This window comes from Musca vetustissima, unplaced genomic scaffold, assembly GCF_032173495.1.
Source record: "Musca vetustissima isolate MV318-11 ecotype Yass unplaced genomic scaffold, APGP_CSIRO_Mvet_v1 utg23908, whole genome shotgun sequence".
NCBI lineage: Eukaryota > Metazoa > Arthropoda > Insecta > Diptera > Muscidae > Musca > Musca vetustissima.
In genome coordinates this window covers 62,741-89,796 of record NW_026879590.1, presented here as the reverse complement: position 1 = coordinate 89,796, position 27,056 = coordinate 62,741, and the positions used below count along the sequence as shown (strand labels likewise).

The 27,056-nt window shown below is 34.5% G+C and overlaps 1 pseudogene; it reads left to right on the top strand.

Annotated features, from left to right (window-relative positions):
• The first annotated feature begins 11,072 nt into the window (after nucleotides 1-11,072).
• LOC133324555 (uncharacterized) lies at nucleotides 11,073-14,942 on the top strand (annotated as a pseudogene).
• The last annotated feature ends 12,114 nt before the right edge of the window (nucleotides 14,943-27,056 follow it).

Here is a 27,056-nt window from a genome sequence, read left to right as displayed (position 1 = left end):
ATGTGTACATGCATTAGTATTAGAAAGATTTTTTTTTGTAAATAAGGCTTTAGAAACACAATATTAAATAATTTTGATGGTGCATAATCGGCCTTTGGAGTCCATCCTAAGGTGGATAGTAAATTAAATTTGTCCATTTGTAACACCACAAAATATTTACCGGAAATGCCATAAAGTATTTCTTGTTCAGAATACATTTCTATGTCGATTTGGGCATGTCCGACTGTCTGTCTGTTGAAATCACGGTGAGCACGCAATATTTGAAATTGAGCTTTGCACATACATTGCTACACATGTCAGTATGTTTGGTATTTGAAAATAGGATATATCGGCCCACTTTTTAGGATAGTCCTCAAATAACAATATTCGGTATTTTGAACTACGTTTTTCAACCTAATTATCTGTAATTTGGTCTTTTGTATTATCACTGTGTAGAAGATATCCCTACTAAAAATTATCAATATTGGTCCACATATTAGGGTAGCCCCCTTATAACGACACCCCTCAATATTCAACTAAATTGACTGTAATTCAATATTTTGGATTCTCATTGAGTACAAAATCTCTCTAATAAAAATTATCAATATTGACCCATGTTTCCACTATTCTATATTTTGGAACGTTTTTTCAATTGAATTGTCTATAATTTGATTTTTCAGGTTCACATGGAGTATCAAATCTTCCTACCAAAGATTATCAATATCGGTTTATATTTTGGTACAGCTTCCATATACGATATGGGTCGGCATTTACGGTCCATGAAAAAATATTATTTTAAAATCTGAACTTACTGAGTTCAGTAAAAAATATTCTTTTAAGAATTCACGCCTTAAGGAGGTCCTTGGAAAAACATTCTTTTACTTTTTGAAGAAATATTCTTTTAAAACACCAATCTTATAATAGTCTTCAAAAAACCTACGGTAGTGGTTAAATATTACCTGGGAGTCTTTATATATGAATAGAATAAATTCCAAGGAACGATTACAGCCGAACTGAAAAATATATTAGTAGTCATTAAGAACATTTTAAAGTTACCTAAAAACAAGTGGAAGTAGAGGATAATTTCCTGATGAGTTTAAAATTTTCACTATAGGAAGAGCTCCTCTATAGAAGAGAAACTTTTCTAAAAAGACAAAATCTTCTATAGAAGAAAATGAAGATGTCTTATACAGAAAAATGCAATGTCATGTTTAGAAGAAGGAAACGACTGTTTCTTTTGAAAATATGCGATAATTATGACATTAGTACCATGACGCGTATGTTTGCTGTCGTTACTCATACGTCACCGCTTTATTAAGGCTTATGCCAATTCCGATTTAAAAAAAATAAGCATGTGTTGGATACTTGAAAAATATTGTTAAAAAATTAATTTTCGATGGGTTAGATGATAATTTCCTGAGAAGCTCTTCTATATATAACGGTATTTATTAAACTAAATGATCATGAAAATGGAGGTATGTTGACCAGAATAAGTAAAAGATTTTGCTTCTTTTCATTAAATTTTGACTGAATGTAAAGTTTTTCTTTCAGATAGGCTAAAATGGATTAAATGGACATCATTCCATCTGAAAAACATCACTTTGGGATAATATTGTGGTATTTCCACATATTTTAATAAACCTGAGTAGATCATCAAAATCTAAGCTATGTCCTATTGACTTCTACTGGTCAAAATACCTCCCTATCCATGATCATTTAGTTTCGACTGATATTTTTTCTATAAAATTCTTTGTTGTTCTACTCAAATAACTGATTTGATGTATCAAATGTCATTACAAATTGATATTTCCTCACATACTGCAAAAAATATACTGGGTTTCTTCCTCGAAGCGTTTCGAAGTCAAAGGTGTCCTTCAAGCGAATTTCCAGCTTTTGAGTTATTATTTCGAATTTTTGTTTATTTTTATAAATATTTATCTATCTCTAGTTATCTTCCCAATTTTAGGTTTACAGTACGAATTGTTGCCAATTTAAATAGATTTTGCAACATTTTACAAACTTTTTCTTCTGAAAATGATTCAGCACACTTACTTTGTTAACACGAAGTAGATGTATGTATATATTTTTATTATCAATGGTATTTAATTTAAAAATCCAAGATGTGCTAATTACGTGTCCCCCTCAAATTTGACTTGTTTCATAAATACCGTTATATATCACAAATTTCACCTAATAATTTTCTGTTCTCACACTTAATCGCTCAAGACACATAAGAGTATTGAATAAAAAATTGTTTAAAAATATTCCATACGAATCGAGAGTTAACCAAAATACTTTTCCCCTAATTACGTGACCGGCACTGTATATGTTTTCGTCTGATTTCTTTTAAATACTTCACTTACTTACTCAACTGGCTTATGACAGAACGGTTGTCCCATAAGCACAGCTTAAAAAAGATTTGAAGGCGCGTCGGTGCGCATCCCATGCAATTTCAAGTACCATTTTTCGAGATGTTGTCTTCTACTTGATTTTTCCATCGGATTCATGGCCTTCTGCGTGAACCATCACTTGGCTCGCTTTTATATGTCTTTTGAGCTGGAGCATCTACATCCATTCTCACAAGATGGCCTAGCCAACGTAGTCGTTGCAGCTCAATCCGTCTGACTATGTCGATGTCTGAGATATTCACCATCGACGCAGGGCGGCCCAAATATCCTCTCTCAAACACTCCAAGAGCTGGTTCATCTGCTTGCGCAAAAATCCATGCTTCAGATCCATACTCCAGCACGGCTAGTATCAGCGTCTTGTAGAGTATGAGTTTGGTCTGGCGAGAGATGACCTTGTTCCTAAATTGCTTACTCAGACCACAATAGCATCTGTTGGCCAACAATATTCTCCTCCGAATTTCATAGCTGATGTTATTAGTTTTGTGTATGGGGTTACCGAGGTATATAAAATCGTTCACTGCCTCGAAGCTGTAGTTTTGAAGTTCCACAGTTGGTCCGAGTCTACTGGACGTATTGCGCGTTGACACCATTAGCTTGGTCTTTTCGCCATTTATCGCCAGTCCCTGTTTGGCAGATCCTTCTCAATTCGTTCAAAGTTGGCTGTTACCGCTGGCAATGTTCGACCCATTATGTCGATGTCGTCGGCGTAGGCGAGTAACATATGCTGAATGTTGTACAGAGTGTCATTTCAATGCACATTTGCATCTCATCGGCTTCAGTCGTTCACACAGCACGCTGGACAGCACTTTATATGCGATGGAAAGGAGACTTATTCCTCTATAGTTGGCACATATCGTCTTCACTCCTTTTTTGTGCACGGGACACAGGATGCTGAGGTCCCATGCATTCCTCTAGCCAAATTGTACAAATCAGCTGGTGCCTGCTTCTGAGCATCATAGTTCGGCTGGTAATCTATCGGCACCTGTCGATTTCTTTTAAAAAGTGCGCCAAACACCCAAGGTTTGTGCGATTCCCACAAATGGGTCTAAAATAACGTCTGGCAATGTTTGGATGAAACGGTTCAGATTTATTCCAAATACCTCAAGATCGTCCGAGTGTGTTTCTAATTGGAGTAGTATATTTATCAAAATGGCGCAATAACTACCCAAAAGTAGTAAAGTAGTAAAGTCGGACTGGGCCGACTATATGATACCCTTCACCTCTTTGGGTATATGGTATATATGTATCCTAAAAAGTGCATGTCTATATTCCCTCTTTCTCCAACCTATCTTAACTTTAATATCACATCGTTCTAGACTTAATTCAGCACGCTATGCGAAATTTCCTGCAAATCGAAGGATACAAAGGGACTTTGCTGCGCTATTAACCGAAAATTGGACGAAAATACATATGGGAGCTATATCTAAATCTGAATCGATATCCACGAAATTTAACACACATCGTTTTAGACTTAATTCAGTACGCTGTGCCAAATTTCGTGTAAATCGAAGGATATATAGGGACGTTGGTGCATCATTAACATAAAATCGGACGAACATATATATGGGAGCTATATCGAAATCTCGACCGATTTTCCCGAAACTCACCACTCATCATTCTAGACTCAATTTAGTACGCTAAGCCAATTTTTTGCAAATCGAAGCATATAAAGGGACTTTGGTGCACTATGTACCTAAAATCGGACGAAAATATATATGGGAGCTATATCCAAATCTGACCCGATTTTCACAATATTTAACACACATCGTTCTAGACTTAATTCAGTACGATATGCCAAATTTCGTGCAAATCGAAGTATTTATAGAGACGTTGGTACACCATTTACCTTAAATCGGACCAAAATATATATGGGAGTTATATCCAAATCTGACCCGATTTTGACGAAACTTAACACACATCATTCTAGACCTAATTCATTACTCTGTGCCAAATTTCGTGCAAATCGAAAGATATATAGGGACCGTTAACATTAAATCGGACGAAAATATATACGGGAGCTATATCTAAATCTGAACCGATTTTGCCCAATTTCAATAGGGTTCGTCCTTGGACCAAATAAGTGACCTATGCCAAATTTCATCCAATTCGGATTATAAATGCGACCTGTACTTTGTTTACAATTTAACATCGACAGACAGACAAACGGACGGACATGCATAAATCGACTCAGAAAGTGATTCTATGCATATTCTCAAAAGGAACCATGTATCTATCTCGTTTCCTTTTGCCTGTTACAAACATATGCAGAAAGACATAATGCCCTGTACCACAGAGTGGTGAAGGGTATAAAAAGGAGGTTTTGCAAAATATATCGCGAGGACATGACCTTAAAAACTATTAAAACCAAAACCCGACAAACAAATTGTTTAAAAAAATATCGCGAAACTCAATTTATGGTTCATTAATATTGATCTAGGAACCAATATATGCGATGAAAATAGCAATAAGGAGGTCAGATTCAAAGAAATGAACAGTTCTAAAACAACAGAAACTACAAAACAGTACATGAATTTGGTATAAACGTCATTCTTCGTTAAATATTAGGTGTGTCTGGTTACTTTTCCAGTAACATTTATTCAGTAAGTTCTAGTTCAGAGAGTAAGCCTTTCTTACTCTCTTTTGCGATAATACTGAAAAAAGTAAACAGACAACATTTAGTAAGATTTAGCAAATAAACAGCTGATTCAAGAAAACATTTGATTTGCGCCAAAATAAATAATAAACAAAGGACGAACACAATTATTTGTATTGCATTTAATATTAAAAATAAAATGAATAATAAAAGAAAAATTGATCTGGTATGTTCCCCGGGAACATTTAAGCTCCCTGCATCAATACATTGCCCTCTATCTGGAACTTGCCTAAAAATATATAAGGAATTAGTTTCTAATTTAATAAAACTTTGCATTACTTACGAATTTTCTTCCATTTTCTGTAATTAACTTCAAATTGAACTTTGCAAATTATAAAATAATATGTTTTAAATAATTGTTGTGTTTGGTCAGAAAATAGCTGATCAGAAAATGGCTGAGTTGCAAAATCTTACTGAATAAAATTCTTTCAGTAAACTCCAGCAACTTTGCTGTTGTTCAACTGTCAAACTTGCTCTCTCACTTGTCTCTCTTTTACTGGATTTTTGTGTAAACAGACAACATTTAGTAACAATTGTTACCAAATGTCGAGTTAACAGACAGAGCTATTATTGTGTTTTAAAAACTGTGGTAGCTGGTGATGAATACGCAGTCAATATTTTACATCCGTTTACCACCATCAGTTGCGAATAAAATGCAGCAGTGAATAAATTGGTCGATCTATTTTTTTCGAACTATGATGTATTTATATTGCCACAAAACCGTTCATATCTTAGAATCTGACCTCCTTATTGCTATTTTCATCGCATATATTGGTTCCTAGATCAATATTAATGGACCATAATGTTTTCAAAGTCTGAATAATGGGGTTTCGCGATATTTTTTTAATAATTTGTTTGTCGGATTTTGGGTTTAATAGTTTTTATTATTCTAAAGTTATTTGGGATGTTTTGAAGCCGCGACGACTAGAGTAACTTCGGGTAATGTGGACCACCATTTTCTTTTTTTGATATTGTGGGCGTAACAACGGTAAAAATTAAAAACAAATTGTTTTCACAGCATGGTAGATTTGTTGGCTAATTATATTCCAGGTCAAAAATTATATATATTTGTCCATAAAAATGTTATTGCATTATATTTCAAAAAACTCTAAACTGCAAATAAAAATAACTTGGCGGGTAATGTGGACCAGTATGTGTGGGTAATGAGGATCAGTAAGTTGAAGGTAGGTTGTGGATTAATTATGATAAATTTCAATTTATTGCACTCTTGGGTAACAATGAATGCAAAAATATATGGGTCCATATTTTGGAATAGCCCCATTTAAGGGTACCACCCCATTTGCGGTATTTTGAAGGTCCTTGCTTCATTATCCAACCGAGGCAACTATAATTTCGGATATCGAGTTTTCAGAGGATAGAATACCTACTCGCATATTAAATGCGCCCATGTTTCGAACTCGTCCTCATAAAAAGGTCCCAATGTTTATAGTGGTCCACATTACCCGACATTGAATATTTTTATTCAAAAATAATTATCGGCTTCAAAAATGAATAAAAATTTAAAAATAACCGAAAGTAATTACAGATAAATGTATATTTTTGTTAAAGAAAACAAGAAAACCACATAACCTCTTTATATTCGAGAAAAACAAAATGTTCGACTATTTTACAAAATCGTTCGACTATTGCGCTAAAAAATTTTAAATCACACTTTTGCAATCAGAGCTACATTTTCACCTACTAAATTTTCAACATTGCAATTATTTATTAAAAACCAAGTTTGATGTTTGTTTTCACTAATTAGGAAAACATTTATCAAGGCGGAATTGGCATATTTCAAGCATTTTCTTAGATATGGGGGGTGGTCCACATTTGACGCATGGTCCACATTACCAGAAGTTACTCTATATCTAATACTCTCATTTTGAAATTAGGACCACAAATTACCATATATTAATTGAAATATTGCTGGAGAATGTATTGAACGTAAATGTAAGAAAATATTCGCGAAAAATGCCGTGGTTTATTGGAATCGTCGCCAAATCGTTTTTAGTATGTGGTTACCCGCAATCGTAACTATAAAAAGACAAAGCGTGTGTTATATAATGATTTTTTCAGAAATAATAATAAAAAGCAAAATACTTTTTTGTGATAATCATTTTTGGGTTGGTAAAATCTATACCACGATATCATCGATACCAATAGGTCTTTCGCAGTGATTCTTGCAGAATCACTACAAACATATCCCATCATACATAATTCATTTTACATCTTTAATATGCTGGCTTTAGGCGTGTACTTTAGAATTTTGTCAAATTTGTATTGAGGCAAAATACTTATTACACTCACTGTACATACCAAAACAATAAAAAATATGTCTAAAATTACTATCGCCTATGATGATTAAATTTGCAGGTTCTTGGCAGTCGTTATAAGCGATTTCGACATATATAGCGCCTCTTGTATAATTTCACACAATGATATTTCATATTTCTGAAGTCCAAATATACGTATAATCAGCAATATATGTATACATATATATTTTTTATTTGTTTTTGTAATTTATATTTCCAGTTTGAAAAAATCCAACAAATGATTTGTTTTCCCAAGTCATGTACAAATTCCGACTTAAAGGAAATATTGGAGGTTTATTTATTTCAAACCACAACCTATGTAAGGAATGTGACATATGTCAGGCATCGCATTGTCAGCCAAAATTATAAAGTCTATGAAGATTTCAATTTCTATATAATGATGTGAGTGTGTTTGTCAAATATCCAATAATAACAATAAGAATAATTTATGTTTCATTTATAGAATAATACTTTTTGGTTGTCTTCTTATCCACCTGACGGTTTATTTATTACAAAAATATTTTGTGCAAATTAATCGCAAACATATGAATTCCAATATAAATCGGCAATCAGATGAAGAAAAATCCGACAAGAGTAAATCTTTACCGGATAATACCTTTGTGAATGTAGGTGAATGGAAAAGTACATTGGGCAGTGTGGACTTAAAGCAATTCACGATGAGTCGAAATTCCATTAAGGGACAAGGTAAACTGTTGTGTTGTATAACTGTATTTATATTGAATTTTGTAAAAATTAAAATTAAATTTTGATGTTTTCAGAAAATATTCCAACCAAAATTCCACACCAACATTCATTCTATTTCGAAGAACTATTGGATTCAATATCATTGTCAAATGTTGTCTACGATTTGTTGCAATCGACTTCGACCCCCTTGTGCGGCATGATGTTTATATTTTCCCTGGCATTTCTCACAATGCATCTCATCGGTGAATATAGTTTTATGTCGAATAACTTGGATTTGGGCATGATCAACAACAAGGTGAAGCAGCGAGACGTTCTACTCAAGCGTTATATATTTCTAATGGATATCTATTTTTTAATCAAGTTAAGTTTTTTTCCTGCAGTATATCATAGAGATATTATTTATGAAATTTATTTGTTTTATTATTTCAGTGGAGCAAATCTTTCGTATGATTTCTTTAGATCACTGCCAAAGGATAAATTACATTCTTTGAAACAATTGAAATATGTTTTAAAACTAATTGTCTATAAAATAATTGGGTAAGTTAAATTATTTGAAATCGAAAAAATAATTATTGATGCACTGATAAAGAAATTGCGTTTGGTTCGGGTTTATTTTTTAGCCAGTAGAAGTTTTTAGAATCCCTGAAAGTACGCTTTGTTCTGTTGTGTTTTCAAAATCTCTACAAAGATTTAATTTCTTTAAACACAAAAGTATGCATAGTTTTAGGCACTACTGAAACAGTAGATGTGGAGACAACAAACAAATATATCGATAATTTCTGGCCTACCGTTCCATTTATTTTAGCGGTAAAACATAGAATTGCGGAAGATTTTAGAATTCCATATCCCTGGTGGGTGAAAAACATTTCAGTAGAATATTATCAGTATAGGTATATGCTTTAAAATAGCCTTTATATAAAGTACGCATCACATTTTCCAAAAAAGTGTGTGGAATTGTCCCGAAATTTAACATTTTGGGAGGGTGTTTTGACCCAATATTAGTTATTTTGAAATTGTGAGTTCTTGATGGGGAAACAAATTCTTAGCACAAAATGTAAAAAATAGTTCATAACCCCCATATAAAATACCCGCCCCATTGTCGGTATAATGAAGGTCTGCTCAGTGTCGGTAAGTTGATAACTGGAGATGAAGGATGGAGAAATTGCTGGTTGTGACGATCCGTATTATGTTAAAACACTTTCCTATATAGGCCCAACACGCCCTTTTTTTCGACACAGCGTAGGCGGGTAACACTAAAGGACTCCGAGAGGTCTTTTCCGACTTTAAGTGCTGATCTTGTGCCAGTTAAAGATAACCTGTATAGCCGTATTAATTTTGCAGGAATTCCGAACGCAGGCATGGCTTTAAACACCTCTGAACGGATAGGGCTGTCGAATGCGGCTTTATAGTCATCGTTCGTAGGATTTTTCCAGGATATTTCGCAGAGTGAAAATCTGGTCAATGGTGGATTTGCCAGGTCTAATATCATTCACCATTGGCTTCAGTAGTTCACACAGTACGCTGAATAGTACTTTATATGCGATGTGAAGGAGACTTATTCCTCTATTGGCTTGTGCACGGGATACAGAATGCTGAGGTTCCAATAATTGGGAATGGATTGTACTAATCAGATAGTGCATGCTCCTGACCAGCATCTGACCACGGGTCTTAAATAGTTCGGCTGGTAATCCATCGGCACCTGCTGTTTTATTATTCTTCAGCCGATTTATTGCTATTCTGACCTCAAGAGCCTAGAGAATAGGTGGTATACAACCTATACCGTCATCTCTTATTGGTTCTGGGGTATTTTCTTCACTGCCACTATTTGATACTAGAAGCTTTGCAAGCTGCTCCTTTCAGATCCTCAACACGCTATCTGTAAATGTCACCAGGTTTTCATCTTCATTTCTACAAGAGGATGTGCCTGCACTAAAGAGTTCAGTTTGGTGTTTTACTCCTTGGTTAAATTTCCGGAGTTTATTCTGACTCCTGTACATCTCGATTTGCTCACGCCCATGTAATTCTTGTTCTTTCTTCTTTTTTCTGAAAATACGTTTCTCCGTTTCTCCCGATAATTCTCTCTCACATTACGTGGTGCTAATGTTTGCAGGGTTGCCCTACACGCTGCGTTTTTACCTTATTGGTACACTATACATGTACATTATTCTTTTCTATTTAAGAATAACTCTCAGGTATTCCTATTAACGTTCTAAGTCGCTTGCTTAGCATTTATTCACTCTTCCCGAGTGCGGCTTGTCTCTTCCTTTTGTGCCCTCGGCAGGAGATTCCAGAATGCTTCCATTCGCTTTCCCTGCGTCGAGCCTGTGTTACTGCGCTGACCACTGGTCTCACTAGCAACGCAACCTTATTTACAAAGAAATGTCCAAGTTGACGGGAATGTGTTAATATGATAATTAGAATTTGATTCTCAGCTAAAAATTTTGGACCCAATTGTACTAATGCATCTTGCTTAACTTATTGAATAAAAAACTATTTATTTCAACCAAAAATCGGGCTAAATTCTTGCATCAGCTGTATTTTGAGAGGCTTAACACCTAAATCCTTGGGCAGATTTTCCACGTTATTGAGTGATAGATGCGAAAAGCGACGAATCGATAATTGATGGTCATCATTAACTTAAGAGAGCACGAGTTTTCATAAAAAAATTGTTCGCTTGTAAGGCTGATAACATACCAGAATACCTTTAAATTTGTAGAAATAATTCGGATTTAATATAAAAATAATAATAATTTAATATTTCCCTTAGATTAACACCTTCGTACACTTTTGTTCTGTACGCCTCTTTGGTATTGGATAAATACCTGTATTTCAATATAACTCTGGAAATACCATCGAGAGACTACAAGAATTGTTCACAAAACCAAATGTTTAATATATTTTACATGGATACGTTCTTTCCACTGACGGAAAGGGTAAGTCATCCATCCATCCTCCATAAGTAATCAGTTTCTAATGAACAACATATATTTACCGGTTATATACTATCAGTGTATGCCTTGGACTTGGTTCATTGCCTTGAAAATTCAATTCTACATTATCTCCTGTTTGTTAATGCTTCTGATCGAGCTGCAAATGTGTTATGCCATGATAATGGGTGTTGCGCTGATTATTCTCTCAACAATGGCTGCCACTTTGTGGATATGGGGCGTAACGCATCATTATGGTTATACGTGAGTAAATTATGGGTATAATATTCACTGTATTTTATTGAATTAAAAGTATATTCTCCTTTTTAATAGTACCACTTTAATCTATGAACTGACACATTTTAATTTGGTTGTTGATAACATCTGTCTCTTTGTGATACCATATCTTTTGGGCATCGGTTTGGGTCACATCATATACAGGACTAACCATAATTTACATATGAATATATTTGTTTTTGTGACAGGTAAATAAATAAAATATTTTTTTAATAAAAAAATTAATAAATTGGTATTTTCTTTCAGGTTGGATGATAGTTTTCACCCTCATAGGTATTTACATATTTGGTGTCCATTTCTTTATGTTCCACTTGAATAAGTGGCTGCGCTCAATTTTAAATGTATTGATACATCTCCTGTGGAATTGTATAATTTCGTGGATTGTTTTGACGGCACAATCTAATTACGGAGGTAAGCCAAGTGTTATAAATTGCAATTTTATACCCACGATGGAGGATATTTGTTATTCCCTTTGTAAATACCCAAAAACTCATTTAGACCCTATTAACTACAGTCAAATTCCTTATATCTTTTGGTTTTATTAAAATTGTCGTCTATTAAAAAAAAAAAAAAAAATGATAATAATAATATCAAAATTACTTACCCTTGACGAGTAACCCCTCTAACCATCCTATAACTGACGCATCGAATCGTTTGCTGATTTTATCCAAATGAACAAACGAACTTATCCACTGTTGGGAATTGTGTGGCATAATGGACAGAATACGACAGTGTTGTCCACCTCTTGTTTTCTAAATACAAGTAAAAATGCATATAATCGCGAGAAAACCAAAAAATGTAAACATTTCATTAATATCAAAACTACTTTCATACTTCGCTCTAATCTACTATTTGCGCCCATTTTTCGTCTCTCTCTTTTGACAAAAACCAATGTATTTCTCCTATTTGGCATCGTTCTCTGTCTCTCCCCTCACTTGGTGGCTGTTAGTTTTGCAACCGTTTGTCTTTACCTGCGGTCTCTCCACTCATTCGATTGTGGCTAGTTTTGCTTCCCATTGTTTCTGTTTTCGGATATTGTATTGGTGTTATAAAATTCGCATATGTATTTTCCAAATTATTTCGATATAAATGCCAAATGCAATATAACAAATAAATGGTGATACGAGCAAAAAGGTCAACCGAAACTTTAACATTGTTTTGGATTGGTGTAATACACAAAACAAGAAAATATATGTAAGTAGGAAAATTCAAAAGAGACAAACAAGAAAACATGAAATCAAAATAGAAAAATCAAAACCACAAAAGGTTTCTGTGCCATATGTTTCAGCCACCACAACCAAACACTACTCCAAAGTTGTTTTTTTTTCGCTCTCTCTCTCTGACAAGAAGCCAATAATAAAAGTTTTATGAATTGCATTCATATAATGCAGAAATCCGGACATTGACAACACTTTCTGAACACTTTTAATATAATATACGATTTATTTTTTTCTGCGTAGAGGGTTCCTGCCAGGGGTCTCTTAGACGAGCTAAAGGGAGTCCTAATAGAATATTTGAAGGGAGTTTTTATAGATGAGATTGTTGACAAACTTAAGGGTGTCTTTATAGATGAGCTGAAGCGAGTTTTTATAGACAAGGAAAAGGGAGTCCCAATAGAGGAGCTAAAGGGAATCCCTATAGACGACCTGAATTGAGTCTTTATATACCACCTAAAGGAAGTCTTTGTAGACGAGCTGAAGGGATGCAGATACAGACAGCGTGTTGACGATCTGAAAGGAGCATTGTCCAAAGCTTCTGATGAAGAAGATACCCCAGAGATACCCCAATTAGAGATGACGGTAAAGATTTTATACCACCTAGCCAATATGAGGTCAAATAGCAATTAGTCTGCTGAAGAATAATAAAGCAACAGGTGCCGATGGATTTCCAGCCTAATAATTCAAGACCGATGTTCAGACGCTGATCAGAAGCATACATCAACTGATTAGTACAATTTGGCTATGGGAATGCATGTCCAATGATTGGAATCTCAGCATCCTGTGCCCAGTGCACAAAAAGGAGACAAGCCGATATTTGACAAAGTGCTTTGTGAACGATTGAAGGCAAGCCCAATCCGCACAGAAAAGTTTTAAGCCACGTCTGCGTTCGGTATTCCTGCAAAATTAATACGGCTTTACAGGATAACTTTAACTGGTATAAGGTTAATAGTTAAAGTCGAAAAGGACCTCTCGGAGCCCTTCAATACCGAACGAGAATTCAGACAAGGTGACAGTTTGTCGTCTGACCTTTTTAACCTCCTGCTGGGAAAGGTCATACGAGATGCAAATGTGAACAATGACGCCGCCGGCGACATAACGTCGAACATTGCGATCGGTAACAGCCAATGTGGGACTGGCAGTAGTTATGGCATCAGTTATGAAATTTGGAGAAGAATTGTGTCGGTCAACAGATGAGTAAGCAAGACAATGGTCGGAGTAAGCAATTTATGAACAAGGCCACCTCTCGCCACTACTATGCGTGCTGGTGTATGGATCTGAAGCATGGATACTTGCGTAAGATGAGACAGCTCTTGGAGTGTTTGAGAGAAACATTCTGCGAAATATCTATGGGCCGATCTGCGTCGACGGTGAACCATGAGTTGTACCATCTATTCTTGGACATCGACATAGTCAGACTTATCGAGCTACAGCGACTACGTTGGATAGGTCATGTTGTGAGAATGGATGAGGATGCCGCAGCTCAAAAGGCACATTAAAGCAAGTCATCTGATGAATGACAGAGAAAAGGAAGGACACGAAGTCGATGGAAAGATTAAGTGGATGGCAGCATTTTGGAACATGGTCTTGAAAATTGGAAGGGCTGCGCCGACCGACGCGCCTGGAAATCTTTTTTAAGGTCGGATTATGGAACAAATGTTCTAAGTAAGTAAATAAGAAGGCAGTATTTATGGAAGAGCTGGGGGGAGTTCTTGTAGACGATCTGATGGGAGTGTATATAAGCGAGCTGAAGGGCGTATTTATAGAAAAACTGACTAGACGAGCAGAAGGGAGTCTTTATAAAATTGATGTAATTTGGCATTGGTTCCCAGAGGGTTAAACATTTCAATGTAGGTGTACAAGTTCCGATACATATGAAAGTTCAGTCCCTTTTTAAAAATTTCCCAAAATATTCATGCGAATGGGCACTTATGAAATTTTAAAGGTCATTGCTCCAGTTTAAAAATAAATGAAATTTATTTTGATATTATTTTTTAAAGTTAGCTAGAATATCTTATTATAACAAAAAATCTATTTTGATACTTTTAATTCAACAATTTAATATTTTTTAAATATATACTAATAAATACATGTATTTTTCCTCCAGATTTTATTTACAGAATTCTCAGCTTCAAGTATGCCAATGCCCTGGAAAGATTAACTCCCATCAATGTTTTAATAGCACCGGTCATTATACGTTTGATACTGTTCACAGGAGATGCTCCCATATATTGGTCAACCGGGCAGATTGTAAATATAAAAAAAATGAATTTCTTTTCAAAAATAAATTGAATACGACTTTTATTCCCCATATTTTGCAGATTGCCATGTTTATGGGCTACCTATTGGCCACATATGTTTGCTCATTGTTGTTGTACGTTTTATTAGATGGACCATTAATGGCTGCACTTGAAAGTCTACTCGCCATTCACAAAACGTGAAGTTTTGGATTTTTTTCTTTTTTTTTTTAACAAAAAAGGGTTGGAGGAAATGGTTGCTGTTTCTATACTATTTTTTCGGGTGGATTGTGTAAAGATTCATTACGGTTAACGACGCATCATTGCTACCGGTAATTCGTCTTGGCCTCTATCAGCACACTATCCCAGTTCACAGGCTCACATTGTAAATGTAAAATAAAATAAAAAAATATGTTGGTCAATTTTAATTACACTCTTTTGTTTTTATTTTTTTACAGCTACTTGTATGTGTGTAGTTTTTGTTGTTGTTATGGCTAAATAATAGATAAAATGTACTTATTACGATGTCTATGCAATAAACAACAACAATAATATTATGTTAAACAACAACAAAAAGAAGCCAATTTGATGTTAATTTAAATAATGCACAGTGCAAACATTTGGAAAATAAATGTTCCTATCAAAAATTGTCAAATAGGTATAGATCCCATATTGGTATAGATCCCATAGTACGATACCAACCAATTTTCGGTATTTCGATGGCTTTAGACGCATTTTCCCATTGATGTGCTTGTAATTGGCTATAAACTTGGCATACCCATATACGAAAATGATCTGTATAGGTTTTGACACAGCCCCCATAGTCTGTAATTTAAAGATTTTAGCAGGAATTTTCTATTTTAGTGGCTGCAATTTGGTATTCTGGGATATTGGAGAGTAGAACACATTTCCCATTCTCAGTTTCAAAAAACAAAATTAAGCTATTCTTTTTAATACGAACCTACACTAATTCAATAATGTCTCTTTAAATTGTAAAGTGAAAATCTCAACAACTTTTCAAGATATAGCCGATGTATTGTGTCAGCATCAAGCGACGGCAGAAGTGCTTCTCAAACATTAAACGCGTTTTTCTCTAAACTGGGCTTTTGCAAATGGCGGGCACGATAACTCAAAAACTAATAATCCAATCAGTTCCAAGTTTGAACACAATATTTTGTTCGTTGGGAGTGTTCAGAGAGAAAATCTTCGGAGATTATATGAGAAACGGCCATATGAAATGAATGGTTAAAAGATAACGCTGAGAACGAGCTTATTGATCCATGTAAACAAGGGCACCAGTTCCCATGCCTTCTATATGTATATAGCTATCGTATGAACTGGGATAAATGCAATCGGTCAAGATTTTCCATATTATCTAACTCGGTTTGTGGTCATGTTGTGAGAATGGATGAGCTGGAGCATCCTCGTCCATTCTCACAACATGACCTAGCCACCGAGTACAGCTGGTACAACTAATGGTTCATTCGAGAGATTTTTTTCTCTCAAAAACTACAAGAGCTGCCCCATCTGCTTGCAGGTACCGTTTTCAGCGTATGATCTGGCGAGAGGTGGCCTTGTTCTTAAATTGCTTAGTCAGACCAAAGTAGTTATATCAAATCGTTGACTATCTCAAATCTTTAGTTTTTAAGTTCCACATCTGGTCCGGACGTCTTGCGCGTTTATACCATCAGCTTGGTATTCTCGCCATTTACTACCAGGTGACTGGTACCGCTTGCAATGTCAGACCCTTTATTACGATGTCATCGAGTAACATTTCTGTTCTCCTTTGCACCTTGTATGACCTTTTGAAGCAGGATGTTAAGAAGGTCACACGACATACTGTCACATTGTTTGAATCCTCGTTCGGTATATGAAGGGCATTCCGAGAGGCCCTTTCCGACTTTAACTGCTGACCTTGTGCCAGTTAAAGTTATCCTGCATAGCTGAATTAATTTTACATGGCTTTAAACACATTTAAGGAGATAGGGCTGAGGCGATAGTGTTCAAATAGGTGAAATGTGTCGATGTGTTTTTCGTGGGTCTTTTCTAGGATTTGGCAGTGTGAAAAACTGGTCTATAATAGATTTGCCAGGTCTGAAGCTGCATTGATAACATCCAATAATATCATTGGTCTCAGTTAGAGTTGGGTAATCTAGTTCACTTAGCGGATCGATCTTTCTCGTTTCTTTTTTAAAAAGGAACTAGTTGCTTTGCTCCATATAGTTCCTTTGATCCATACAGTTCCTTTACTACATACAGTTCCTTTGCTCCAAATAGTTTCTTTGCTCCATACAGTTCCGACTCCTACAAAGTTCCTTTGAACATCTCTCTTTCATTGTTATTTTCGTTTTTTCCATATAGTTCCTTTGCACCATATAATTCCTTTGATCCATATGGTACCTTTGCTCCATATAGTACCTTTACTCTATATAGTTCATTTGCCCCCGACTCCTATATAGTTCCTTGAAATCTCTCTCTTTCGTCGTTCATTTTTTTAATTTTTTGTTTTTTCCATATATAGTTCCTTCGATCCATATAGTTCCGACACCTAAATAGTTCCTTTGAATCACTCTCTTTCATCGTACTTTTTGTTTTTTTTCGCTCACATAGTTCCGTGTTGTTAAATTCAAATATTGAAAATTGTGCAAAAATGAAATTAAATGAAGCTACAGAATTCAACAGGACGATAAGCACAAAATACTTTTTTATAAATAAATAAAAATATTAAAAAAATAACTATATACACAATTTGAAATACAAACGAATGAAGAATTCCCATATTCTTCAGAAAAAAGAACGAGAAAAAAAGGAAAAGAAAAAAAACGAGATAAAAAAGGAACGATATCAGAAAAAGGAACTATATTAATTAAAGATCTGGAACTAGTTCCGATCGTTCCTTTCTCGGAATAGTTCCAATGAACTAGTTCATTCCGGAACTACCCAACTCTAGTCTCAGACGTCCGTAATTCCTCTATAGTTAGCACATTTCATCTTGTCTCATTTTTGCACGGGACACAGAATGCTGATGTTGCAATCATTAGGCATGCACACCTCTAGACAAATTGTCTAATCTCTTTAGGAATACGCAGTCGAGTGCAAACGTTGACTTTTCAATTTTTGACTTCGACCAAAAAGTCGATCTTTCGATTTTATCAAACCTGTTTAAAAACGACTTGTGACTTTTACTAACTAATGTAAAATCGATTTATTATATGAATTGTAGTAAACAGACTTCCTCAAAGATCAAAGGACGACGATCAAACGACGACTTAATCGTCATCAGCATCTGACCACCGGTCTTGAGTAGTTCGACTGGCAACCCATCGGCACCTGCCGATTTTTTGGTCATCTATATTGTAGATCTGTCTTCCCCACGATTTTCACATATTGAAACACTGTGCACAGCTTTACCAAAAAAAAAAAAAAAATGAAATAAAACGCATAAATTAGCATGACGAAATGTGTATGCGTTAAGTTTTAGTACTGGTCGGAAACTTTGTTGAATTTTATTTTATAATTACTTATTATTTATTTTTCCATGCTTTCTTCATTGCAGCGGCAACGATGATGGTGATGATGGTAACAATATTGCGGCGATAGAAGAAAACCCACAACATATTTGTTTTTTTTTCTTTCTGTTATATATACAGGGACAAGTGGCCGCTGTTGCAGCATTTTCCTAACGCCGTACTTAGTTTATGAAAAGAAATTACCAACAATCGCGTTATTATTTAACACAAAATTTTCATTCATTCAATCTGACGGTAATAAATTGTTTGGAGGGGTCTGCAAACACCATTTGAGGGTTTCGATTCGTTAAATTTGTTTTATTTTTCTCATGTTTTGTTGTTGTTTGGTTTTGTATTTAAAGTTATTGTTTTGTAAAATTGCGGCTAGGATTTTTATAGTGACTTCATCCAGGTGAATAATGACGAAACAGTCTGTCAGAAACTCAAAAAACAACGCTCCGCAATTGCCGCTTAAATCATAAGGCAATAAAATAAATATCCATTTTATACTACATTTATTACATAATTTGTTTTGTTGGGTACTTTGTTTTTGAATTCCCCACAAAAAAATGCCAGCCAGAAATGTGTAAAGAGTCGGACACCATTTTATTGGGTACAAAAATATTACAACAGGAAATTAAATATAAATTTGTTGTCACTTTAAAATTAATGAAATTGTTCTTTTTAATTTTGTATTAAAAGTTCCCATCAGCATAGGTGACGATTTCTTGTATCACCAAATTATATAATTTCCGGAGGAAAAATGAGCTGCTTTATGTTTTGAAAGCAGTGTGGAACTTAATGATAATGGTAATCGAACTGACCAAAGCTGGATACAATTTTGTTGCATGACGGTATGCGCCAGCCGCAATGTGTTACAGGGTTCCAGACGCATTTTTTAAAATGTCGATCTGCAATTTGACATTACAGGGATAAGTGAAAACACCAACGCAAAAATTATCAGAATAGTTATATGGCTCAAATATAAAATTCCCGGCACATTATAAATGGTATCATGGTCCGGATAATATAAAAAATGCATAAAACTTTAACTTTATTCGATGGGATTTTTTGCTCGTATCAACACTTGTTTTATATATTGTTTTTGGCGTTTATAGCGAAATGATTTGGAAAATGCCTATGCGAAGTGTACAACACCAATGAAGAGGTCGATAATAGTGTCAGAAATAAATAAACAATGGGATGCAAAACTAACCACAATCGTGTGAGTGGAGAGATGTCGTTTTTTTTTAGCATAATAAAAAATAGTTGTCAAACAAACGTTACGAAATACATTTGTTTTTGTCAAAAGAGAACGAGAGAAATGGGACAAAATGAGTCCAAATAGTGGTAAAGTAGATCGAAGTAGGAAAATAGTGTTGATATTAATTTTTTTGTTAGTTAAGTTATCGAACATTTTCGTTAATTAACGAAATGAACAACAAATAAACATTTTAAATCTATTTTCAGGTTCCGTTGTATCCTACACTACTAGGCCCAACTTTTAGTATACCAATGGTCATATCTAGACTAGGTGTGTCAATCTAGACATGTCTGTCCGTCCCTCTGTTCATTATCATTGTTACGTTCTAGACCTAATGCGGCGTTATGGCGGGGTTCGAACTAGCTCAGTTGGGAACACTTTTCGATCAGGGGAGTTCTCAACCCTTGCCACCATCAACCCTAGGGAACGAACAACTAGAAATTTTGTATCATACAAAACACAAAAACATAAACAAACACAACATACACCTATGACGAAGGAGCTTGGTTTAGTGCTCCTCCACTATGCCCGCCCATCCTTGACCCTTTAGTCCAATTGACGAAATTTTATATTTAAAAGGGCCCCAAATTCCACACACACTTACCTCACGAAAACTTACACCTAATTCCCTCTCTCACAAAGAAAACTTAACACAACATAATTTCTAATAACATAAAATCAAACATAAAAATCATTTATTGACATTTTGAACTTAATCTAAAACATAAAGGTTGAAAAACATGTCAATTTACGAACTCCTAACTCCTTTTCTCTCAGTGTGAATCAATTACTTCGATTACCAACACTTTGACTAGGGCATTTTACACTGCCAATTTAGGCCACTTTAGGCAACTACACCTACCTAAGAGAGCTCTATTAGTGGTGACGTATGTGGTTAAATTGCGTCCGCAAACTTATTAAATTCTTGCTCCACGTAGAAATGTGGTAATCTAGCTCACCAGTAATTCAAAGGGGTTAAAAATCCTCACAAAAATATACTCATTTAAATTCTTAATTCTAAACTAACTACCAACATTCACAACTTATTACTAACATACATGATTGTTTTACTTATATTTTTTGTCTTTTTTTATATCATTTATAAACACAGTTATGGACCAATCGACACAAAATTTTTCGTGTATGAAGGTTCTGTGTAGAGTTGGGTAGTCCCGAAAGAACTAGTTCATTGGAACTATTCCGAGAAAGGAACGATAGGAACTAGTTCCAACTCTTTAATTAATATAGTTCCTTTCATGGCACAATGAATAGGTAGTCCATTTAGCGCAGCTGATGTCTTGATTAACTGTCAAAGTGGGTAATTTCTACTTGAATTCGTTGTGCAGTGTTGCCAACCGTTTGAAATATTATATGGAAAATTTGAGAGATAATCGAGACAAAAACAAAGGTTGTTGTTGTCATATATCACCTTATTATTGCATCATGGTTCCTTTTTCTGATCTCGTTTTTTTATCTCGTTCCTTTATTCCCATATTCTTCATTCGTTCGTGTTTCAAATCCTGTCACATTGTGAACAATATATAAACATACGCTCATCAATCAATTATTGTGTAAATAGTTAAATTTTATTTTTTGTATAAATATCTTTATTTATTTATAAAAAAAATTATATGCTTATCGTCCTGCAATTGAATTCTGTAGCTTCTTTTAATTTTTTTTTAAATTTTCAATTCAATTAACAAATCAACACGGAACTATGTGAGCGAAAAAAACAAAAAGACCGATGAAAGAGAGAGAGAGATTCAAAGGAACTATGTAGGAGTCGGAACTATATGGAGCAAAGGAACTTTAAAAAGCAAAGGAACTGTATGGAGTAAAGGAAATATATGGAGCAAAGGAACTACATTAGGGAACTAGTTCCTTTTTAAAAAAATTAACGAGAAAGATCAATCCGCTACGTGAACTAGATTGCCCAATTCTAGTTTTGGCCAAAGATGGTCGCTAAATTGTATTTTTGTCTGTTTTCTGATCACTCAAGGGAGCTAATTATGACCCGAACATCACGAAATTTTACACAGAGAAAAGGGTCTGTTCATAGAATAAGCAGTACTGTTTTGAAGAAGATCGGTCAATATTTAGTGGGTAAAATGGATCAAGAATTTTGTGTGAAAATTACATTATTTGTATTCTATGTCGTATATATTTACTCCTGAAGAACGTAGACCCGAGAAGTTAATAGTATATCCAAGAGAAAGGATTGAACTTTCAATTGATACCAATTATATTGTGTATGTACCCGGATGTGAGAGCTATACTTAAATGTGCCTACGTATTCTGATATTGTTTAATATTACCATTACCACACTAAATAGCGGAAATGTAGCGCTAATGGCTAAGAACTTTTGCTTGAGGTTCGCGTTATTATCAAAGACGACGCCTATAAATTTCGATATTCTTCATTCGTTCGTGTTTCAAATCCTGTCACATTGTGAACAATATATAAACATACGCTCATCAATCAATTATTGTGTAAATAGTTAAATTTTATTTTTTGTATAAATATCTTTATTTATTTATAAAAAAAATTATATGCTTATCGTCCTGCAATTGAATTCTGTAGCTTCTTTTAATTTTCAATTCAATTAACAAATCAACACGGAACTATGTGAGCGAAAAAAAAACAAAAAGATCGATGAATGAGAGAGATTCAAAGGAACTATGTAGGAGTCGGAACTATATGGAGCAAAGGAACTATAAAAAGCAAAGGAACTGTATGGAGTAAAGGGACTATATGGAGCAAAGGAACTACATTAGGGAACTAGTTCCTTTTAAAAAAAATAACGAGAAAGATCGATCCGCTACGTGAACTAGATTGCCCAATTCTAGTTCTGGCCAAAGATGGTCGCTATTGTTTTTGGTCCAAAAATTGTATTTTTGTCTGTTTTCTGATCACTCAAGGGAGCTAATTATGACACGAACATCACGAAATTTTACACAGAGAAAAGGGTCTGTTCATAGAATAAGCAGTACTGTTTTGAAGAAGATCGGTCAATATTTAGTGTGTAAAATGGATCAAGAATTTTGTGTGAAAATTACATTATTTGTATTCTATGTCGTATATATTTACTCCTGAAGAACGTAGACCCGAGAAGTTAATAGTATATCCAAGAGGAAGGTTTGAACTTTCAATTGATACCAATTATATTGTGTATGTACCCGGATGTGAGAGATATACTTAAATGTGCCCACGTATTCTGATATTGTTTAGTATTACCATTACCACACTAAATAGCGGAAATGTAGCGCTAATGGCTAAGAACTTTTGCTTGAGGTTCGCGTTATTATCAAGGACGACGCCTATAAATTTCGATGATGATCAGATGATATTTCCGGTATGAAATGGGCCGAAAACTTTATTTTGGTCTGGTCGCTCTAGACGTCACAATTATAAGGCGAACATAACAAAATTTCCATAGGAAAGGCGATCTGATGAACTAATTCGAATGACTGTAATGATACTAAACAGGCAATTTTTAGCGGATACTAATGGTGTTTTTACATGATATGTATTTTACATATATATGTGCTGTCACTTTATTTACATATACAACGCTCGTCATGTGCACACACAAATTTCAATGTGTCAAAACTTATGCAATTACATATGTATTTTTTCCGAATAGGACGCGCTCTATTTTCGTATGTGAAACATAAGGAAATCAAGCTGTTTGAATGAAACACATTGTTGCAAAAAATATTTAATGATAATAAAATGATGAAAAGGCAACAATTACAAATTAATATTTCTTTCGTATGTGTTTAAAAATGATGTTCATTTAAGAACAAATAAAAGTGTTTTTTGTTTATAGGTTATGTCATATCTAAAATACATACGCCGATTTGAACACAAAAAAAAAGTTTTGTGTACGCTGCTAATATATGACACACATGTGTTACATGAAATGAATTTATGGAGAACTATTTACTTATTTATAGCTAAATTTGTACTAATGGATATCATCATTACGCCGCACTGTTAAAAATTTAATCTTAATAAGACACCCTTTATACATATGGAAGCTACTTGGGACTTTGGTACACCATTTACTTAAGCTCAGTGGTAGTTGTGTATATATATGGGAGCTATATCTAATATTTGGCCATATTTAGAGCAACTGTTAACACACATATATAAATATCAAATATAAGTACGGTGTACCAAATTTCATGCAAATCTGCTAGATATATTACATTTTGAAAATCAAATAAAATGAATCCAAACAAAAAAAAAAAAATTATATTAATTTCGTTGGAGTATTTAATATCAAAATATGTAGAATGAAAGCGATTTCCCAAAATATATATGGGATCTATATGTAAATCTGTACCGATTTTCAAGAAATTTAGCACACATCGTTCTACACTTAATTCAGAAAGCTATGCCAAATTTCGTGTAAATCGAAGGATATATAGGGACTTTGGTACACCATTTACATTAAAGATATCAATTGGACGAAAATATATATGGAGAGCTATATCTACAATCAAGGCCACACACATTTTATCAATTTCAAAAGGGGTTGTCCTTGGGCCAAATAAGTGAACTGTGCCAAATTTCATCCATATCGGATTACAAATTTTTCGACCTGCAAAATTTGTTAACAAAAAAATACATGGACGGACGGAAAATCAACTGACATGAGTAAATAGAGAGCGGACTCAGAAAGTGATTTATTATATTTGAAATGGCAACAAATCATACAACAAAACGGTGCATATTTGATTCCTTTTGCCTGTTACAAACATATGTACAAAGACATAATACCCTGTACCACAGTGTGGTGAAGGGTATAATTATGAATTTCTTTTTCCCCAGACTAATATTTTATTAAATTTGCAGAGTGTGTTTTTCCTAATGATTATTGTTGAAAGTTGCCAACAATTTTTCCATTCCATGTGGCTAATATATTTGCCACTTATAGGGTAGTTGAACCGGTCTTGTCGATAGTATGCCAGATTTATTTTTTTCATATCTCACATTCTATCCTTGAAGAAACTTGCCACTATTCATAGACAGAATCAGTGTAAAATTGTTATGATTATGTTTTGTTTGGTCATAATTCACATAGTCTACTGCCCTTGAATATACGGCGATGTAGTGTAGTGATTCCCGAACTATCTGACGGGGCTTTTTGCTATTTGAAAATATTATTATTATTTTTTATTTGTCAACTTAACAAACAAATATTATTGAAGATGTAAACAAGAATGATCCGATTAAATTTTTTGCACTTCATCGTTAGTCAGTAGAAAACTCAATGACAAATATCTGTCAATTTGTGTGTCATTATCAAATGGCATTCGTACAAAATTATTGACTGATAGGCAGGCAGATACATGGTGACACGTGTATTCATTGTAAACGTTAATGTTAATAACAGAAAATACTACTATTTGGAATTAATAGCAAAGTTGTAGTTTGTGGAAATTTTTCTTAAAAGGTAGCCTCCTTCTTCTTTTTAAGCAGAACAAGAGCTTAAAAAGGGGGAGTGTAATAAACAGTAGGCATTGTCTTCCGCATAAATGACAACTCCTCAATAACTCTTGTAATTGAAATCAATAATTTTGCAGATTCCAATCTCGATGCGAACACAACCACAGATAATGCCAACTAACCAAAATATGTGCGCTCATGCCAATGTCATTTTATCACCCAAAAATGACTTAACTGGCTGGCTAAATGAATGAATGCCATGGCTAAAAGTGAAAGTGTCAAAGTGAACGATTCGTTTATGATGCGAATAGCCGAGATAAACGTCACAACAATATCCCAACAGACCATCAAAATGAGTAACCATCCACAGAGCCAGCCGAACGGAAATTCACTTATGTAGAAAAACGTTTGCTGTCAACTCTAATCACTCACCAAACGCATCAGATATGTGGATCCGCATCTCCATCGTTGTAATTGACTCCCATGTCTTTGAATTAGTACTGAAAGCTCCACTACTATCGATGTACATACATATGAACGTGAGAGAGTGTTGGCTGTCGACATGCATGTTGGCATGTGAGTAGCAGTGATTTGTCTATATTTTTGTAGCCGTTGTTGTTGTTGTTGTGTCATTCAAATATCAATAGAAGTTTTAAACAAATATTTGCCGATCACCGTTGATTTCAACATCCAAGTACACACATACATATTTTGTTAGAAATTAACATCTGATTTAGCCAATTGGAGGAAAGTGTTAGCTTATCACCATGTTCTGCCTATATCTTAATAATAAATTCAAATTATGCTTGTTCGTAGCATCCAACAATTCCGTTATACAGAGGCTTATTTTGTGTTAATGGCTTTACTAGCCGTTGGTTTGTTTGTTTGTTTGGATGTGTGTATATGACATTTCTATACAGATTTCAATTGACTTTCTTCTATTGTGCAATATTTATCTTATTCATTCCGACAAAACAAAGAAAGTAATTCTTCTATGAAAATATTTTCAATTTTACTGAATTCGAAAAAAAAGAAATATGCATTGGTTAGAGCTTTAAAAAGCTTTGTGATTTATGTAAAAATTGTATTATATTACAAAAACGGCCACGATCTTGAATAATTATTCAGAATTAAAACACTGTAAACAAAGTATATAAGAGATTCTATATAAGAGATACATTTCTTAAAAATTAATTTATTTCATGAAGACCCTAAAAAGTATGTCTTGATTATAGCCCAAGTGATGGTTTAATCCACTAATGCACAAAATAGTACGATAGCGGTGATGGCTAAACACGTATTCTCTTTTCCTCTTTTTTCGTCAGTCATTTTTGATGATGATCTCTCAGTTACGCTCTCACACATTTACTCTTAATATAGTTCTGTTCAACACTGGTTTAATCACATTCATCCATGGACACATTCCATTAGCCACTACGTATTATAGTCCTTTCTTCAGGTCGTCAATCAAATTATAGTTAGAAGAATGTAGAAGACATAGTATCAGTTTGATATTTTCTGAGCTTGATCGATCGGTGATGCTGATGGACATTACTGGTATCACGTTTTCAAACTATCATGGCGAAGAGCATATGTGTGAATTGCCCTCCTATTGTTACAAGCTTCAATTGGAATCTCTCTCTCTCTCTCTCGTTATAACCAGTAATTACAAATGACACGAAGAATATAGCAGAACACCGCTTAAAGGGATCGTTGTAAGCCTTTTGTCTGCCTAATAAAGCGATTTAAATTTTTTTTTGCATTTTTATACCCTCCACCACCGTGTTACTCACGCAAATAATCATTTCTGAACCTTTTATGTATGTAATTCTTAATCAGCGTAAAATTCTAAGACGATTTACACATGTCCATCACTGTAGCCTCTAAACGCATTGAGATCACATCTATATCGGTCCATTTTTTCTGGTAGCCCCCATAAAAAGGTACCCCAAGCTCGGTTTTCAACCGAATTCACTGTAATTCGCGACTTTGAGTTCTTTGCAATCTCCACACTTCGGTTAGCCTTCATATCTATACTTTTTGGAGAGTTTTGGCACATTTTTCAACCGAAATGGTTGTTATTTGGTATT